We start from the raw sequence: 6,071 nt of genomic DNA, 5'->3' as shown, positions 1-6,071 counted from the left end.
ATTATGTCATAAATATAGTTTTTAAAATTTTGTTTTTTGCTCTTTATACACTGGCCCGCTAGATTTTAATTTTTAATATTGTAAGTAAATTATTTTAAAAAATTAAAATTGTCCTTATTTTACCTGTACACAAACGGGAACCAATTCAGCTATACCTAATAAAATGCCTTTTTTTAACGGAAACCAATTCGGCTAAATGGGAACCAATTCGGTTACTCCCCTTTAGTGACGGAATTTCTATTCGATAACTTCTAAATAATATGGTTGAAACTACTGGGGCACTACAAAACTTTTTGTTGTTGATCAATGGGATCCAATTCTTTTGCACCTTTTACAAAAAAAATTAGATACACATCTTCGATCGAAATAGGAATTATTGGTAGATACTACGGAAGATCTAACAGTAGTAGAGTTTACCACCTTTCTAATGAAATATGGTAAATCGATTACTGTTACTAAAAGTCAACATTCACAAAAAACCGTCAGACAAAATAAAACTACCAACTTATTTACAAGCCAACCAAATAAAAAACCGACGGTATAACAATCATCGAAAAATGATACCTGAGGAGAAAAGAAATAATTTCAACAATTAAAAACAATTAAACAGTTATTGTTTATCTATCAAGTGTGCAAAATACAACCAAGACTTTTGTTCATAAATTGTCATTTGTTAAAAAAAAAACACATACCGAACGTCAAAAAATTATGAAATATTTGAATAAGTGTATCAGCTACTTTAGTGCACATAAAGTTGTAGACTGCAAAAACTCGAAAACTTGTACAAAGTGTGGTGAAAGGCACTAAACAATGTTATATCTTTCAAATACCGGAAAACCCGTTACTACAGCACCAATGAGTTTAGCAGCCACAGCGACAAAAAGTCTAAAATAATATGTCTAAATAATAAATTTTCAGGATATAAAAAGAGAGCTTAAAAATTATATTAAATTTTGTTGAGCTAATATTTAGTTTAGTATTACTCATGTATATTTTTGTTGGTCAAAATATGACTTTTGCTATTATACAGATTATTTAGATTATCAATTTTTTAGATTGAAATCAGTAGTATGAAAAGGAGAGTTCTAGGCCAGCCGCCACAGCCACCCTACCGATCCAGCCACCTTACCTGACAGCCACCCAGCCACCATATTTTTTTTTGCCGCCGCCGGTCTAGCCGCCGTATTTTTTTTTTTTTTTTTATCACAGCCGCCCGATCGCTCACGTAACCTATGTATATTTTAACCCCTCCATGTTTTTTCATTGGAAAATTGTCAAGTCATATTATCCCCTCCTACTACTTCACCTTATTTAATTTTTTTTTTCCATCATTTGCATACCTATAATACATCCTCTTTACTCCATCCGTATATTTTACATCAACTCTCCTTTTGCTTCCCCGCATACATATATTATTTGAAATGTTATCACGAGGATAAATAATAAGAGATTATATCACCGATATTTTATCGACATTCCTCTAACCGAAAATGTTATCACAGGGAATAAATTGATAAGATTTATTTGATTTTAGCGGATTTATATTGTAAGACTTAATTATTTTTAAAATTATTGTAAATAGTCAAAACATCTGTCAGGTATGTATATTATAAGTATGAGTCATAGTTATATAAAGGTGTGTTATAATATATTTCATAAGGGTGTACAAAGAGAATATCATTCATATATCACATGTATAACCATAAAAATGTTGGATGAATAGATTTATGTGTAAACATACCATTAGGATTAGTCATACGGTTAGTGTTGTCGTGCCTATTTCCATGAATTGGAGCATATATATAACGAATATAAGTTTACAGGTATATATTACCTAAAATGTATACGATTATAACAGAGTAACATTTACCGGTAATTTCTAGGAATGATAAACAGTTATTCTCCATACATATATTGTTTAAATTGTTATAACAAGACCATACATAGTTTTGATATCAACGATTTTATAAATATTTTATTAATATGTATTATGTTAGACGTATTATACCGAATTATAAAAGAATGAGTACAAAAAAGGAAATCACATTGATTTTAGCGATTTATATTATAAGACTATATTATTTTTAAAATTTTTATGTATAGTTGAAACATCTGACGGTTATTTCCAGGAATGATATATAACGAATAGAAGTTTCAGCAATTTTGAAGAAAAAATGTGACCGTTTAATAAAATATAAATAAACATATTGTCTGCAACATTTCTTCTTACATCACAAGATATAAGACCTAATTTACTAATTCGCATATTGTAGGAGTTCTTTAAAAATAAATGGAATATTTAGTTAGAAACACAATCATTTTAAGAATTTATGTTGTACATTTTCAACAAAATTAATACACAAAGTATAACTAGGTGTATATAAAACTAGTTGAATTATTCGGTTTCTCACGAAACATTCCCTCCAATACTTTAGAGGTGCAATAAAAAGGGATTTTAAAAAAATATTGGCACCGGCAAACATGGTTCCATAATGCAATTTCATATTTTTAGCGTTCCTGGTCAGACGATTTTTTTCATATTTATCATTTTTTTGTTTTTACCCTTTTTTACCCCCCCTAAGGAATTGAATTTAGAAAAATTCTTTCTTATCGCACATCTCTTGAAACCTCTATGTCAAATTGCAGGTTCACAATATCTGTCGCTTTTGAGATGTAGCGATGATCAGTAAATGAGTGATATTTGGTTTGTATACATTGATTAGATACGTCTCAACAGTAAAACAATAATTCAGCTTACATTCGCACGGGATATGTAAATAATGGCAGTCTTACGGGAAGGATTCAAAGATCTGGATCCCTCCAGATCCCAAATTTAGGATATGATATATTATTCACTCGAGACGCTTAGGTTTAAAATTTTAATTTATATTCTTTTCGTTTACATAAGAATTACATTGTATGTTATAAATTATTAAACATTTTTGTGTCTTATTTATAATTAGATAATTTCAAAGTACTTCCCCTACAAAAAAATCCGGATACGCCACTAATGTGAATATATGTTATACTCGTATGTACTGCATTATTTTGTACTTGCTAAACGTAAACGTGTCTACGGTGATAAAACCGTATTGTCTTAAAAAAATCGAGAGAACACTTAGCTATTCCAACGTCGATAATATTAAACGTAATGGTAATACAATAGGCTTGTCTGAATTGTCTGATTATAAATATTTTTAATTACACACAACATTATCTAAAAAAACTGTTTTCACGATTAATATCCAACCATTATAATTTACTAAGACATATTTTATGATAAGGGACGATTAATAACGAAAAAAAAAACATAATTATAATTAGTTTTTGTCACTAGGATGTAGTGTATTATTATAATAGCTGTGTATGTATACAAATATCCACGTATATCTATACATTTATATGTATATATAAAAATGTAATATATTATACAAAGTCGGACTAAGCTTTCTAACAGGCTCGGGAAAATAAATGGATCTTCAAAGTGTTATAAAATTACTATTTTATTACTGTATTATTACTATTTAATTACTATTAGTAGCTAGTCAAACTAAAAGATATAAAATATTTTAAAAAAAATAAAATAATTTCCGTAAATTTATCTGCTATGGTCGTTTTATATTCCAATTTATGTTTATTCGGAGTTCTGAGTTCGATCAGGATCACTTTCAAAACGGATAACGTAACCCGGCAAAATATGTCAATAACATAATAATAACATAATTGAAAAATGAACAGGGCCTACCAATAATTTTGCCCGTGTCCCAGTAGAATAGTTCAACCACAGTACATAATTGTAATCTTTTCACGTCAATGATCGACTTTAAATCGAATTATTTAAACATTTGTGAGGTATCAGTCTCTTTAAATATACCAATATTATAATAATTATGTATATGTAAGTGTATAACTATGACAACAATACATAATATTAAATAACTTTACATTTCTTCAATCCTTACTTATATTGAATCCGTCCTAAACATCGGCATTAGAATAATAACGGACATGATCACTTTTCTCAGGAACTCTATCCTTTTAAAATCTACTAATTTCAAAATCCTTTTCCGTATTTTACAGAAATTAAAATCATGATCACATCCAATTCTTAGCTAATATTTTAATAAATTACGTTAAATATGGCATCATTATGAAACTACTCTTATTAAGATGCAACACAATAAAATATTAACAATTTAATACCATGACATTTCCATCATTATTACAATCCGATTGACTAATAATATTGATTACATAAATTATAAATTAAACATAAAAATGAAATATTTCATTTTTTCTAATACAAGTAAAATGTAATACATTACCACCAACTCTAATCGTTATTTAAATATTACATTATAAACCATTCGCTTATATATTTTTTAATTATTCATTTATTTTTAACAATCGCTTCCAAAAGTTCTTAAGTGAAACTTGGAGGTACATAAAACTGAATAAGATAGAACTTAACTTATTCATAAAATAAAATCTTTTAAAGCTAAAAGAAAAATTATTTTAACATATTAAAATTAATAAAAAATAACTTCAAATATAAATGCAACTATGTTGGAGCAATCCAAGAAATACATTGGCTGCAATAATTTAATGAATAATTTGTTTCTGTATAAAATATATCGTTCACTGATTGTTTTATAGATCCATTCCCCGTGACATTTTATTATTATCAGGGCCGTAGCTCGGAATTTTCTATGAGGAGGGTTCAGTTCTATAGATATGAATTTGATAAAGGATATCATTATAGGAAATTACATTGAGTTCAAAATTGTGAGAATAAAATATTATATTTTCATGATAACACCAAGTCAATTTTTCTCGGCTTCTTAACCATTTCATTCAATAATTCATCTGGCGTTATGACGATATTTCGGTAATAACTCAATGGTACTAATCCATTGAGACGATCCTGTTTAACAAACAGTTCAATAAATTGAAATCAAAATTAATTTATTGTTTATACATTTATTTATTTTTTATTTTTTATTCAGCCAAAACAATTACAATTAAATAATTACATTAAAATAAATTACATACATACCTCTTTCATACTTTTTCTGAGATAGGTCTTTATTCTTTTTAAGCCAGAAAAAGATCTTTCTGGCGTTGAAGTAGAAACAGGGAGACAACAAAAAATTTTTAGTAACATAAATATATTTGGAAATATGATAGGATCACAACGCCTAATGGCATCCAATGCATTAGAAGGCATTTAATCATTGTTTGTTACTAGCTCTTTGAGTTTTTGTTTCCAAATTTGTAACTCTTATCAATTATCATTTACCATAATGCACCACGATGTAGACATTATCGATTTTATCTACATTGTGCTATGCACTTCAGACACTATTATACACCTGGGGCATAATAATATAAATTTACTATACTAATATATTAAGTATTTATTAATTTATATAAAAAAAAGTTTAAAAAATAAACATTTTAAATTTTAGAATAAACTAGAATTTTTCTATCTTGTTAAAGGAGGAAGTTTGAACCCCTTCCCTCCCCCGTAGCTACAGCCCTAATTATTATTTATTACAATTTCAGGCCCTCACAAGTCGAGAAATCAAAAAAAAAAAACATAAGCTCAACTTTTTCCAACAACATGAACGGAATAATGTAAATAGTTCTTAAAAACTAAAAACAAACTCATTGTAGATTCAGCATTCGTATCTATATAGAAATTAAAATGGGAGAATGCAGATATAAGTACTCAGTTCCTTTATTCTCGTAGTGCTTAAAAAGCGTCTCCTCTTTAACATTTCTCCGAAAAATTTACCTTAACTGTTTGGTCAAAATAATCGCCCATTGGTTACTTATATTAGTTATAAATTTATTGTAAAAGTTTAAAATAATTTTTTTTAATTTATGATTATTGTCAACTACATTACATCCGGTCGACTGTCGTCCGTAGCTTATAGTACTAATAAACACATGTCTTATAAACAATAACCAACTCACATTAATTATTAATTATGTAAATTATAGTACGCTAACTGAAGTACTACTTCACTGTGTTCCTAAGTGGCAGGTGTATTGCCAATTTAAAAAAA

The 6,071-nt window shown here is 28.0% G+C and overlaps 1 pseudogene; it reads right to left on the bottom strand.

Annotated features, from left to right (window-relative positions):
• Positions 1 to 4,807: 4,807 nt before the first annotated feature.
• LOC112693757 lies at positions 4,808 to 5,827 on the bottom strand (annotated as a pseudogene).
• Between the last annotated feature and the right edge of the window lie 244 nt (positions 5,828 to 6,071).

The sequence above is a fragment of the Sipha flava genome, unplaced genomic scaffold, assembly GCF_003268045.1.
Source record: "Sipha flava isolate LNK unplaced genomic scaffold, YSA_version1 95_pilon_pilon, whole genome shotgun sequence".
In the NCBI taxonomy this organism is placed as follows: domain Eukaryota; kingdom Metazoa; phylum Arthropoda; class Insecta; order Hemiptera; family Aphididae; genus Sipha; species Sipha flava.
This window is presented reverse-complemented; position numbering and strand designations above follow the sequence as displayed.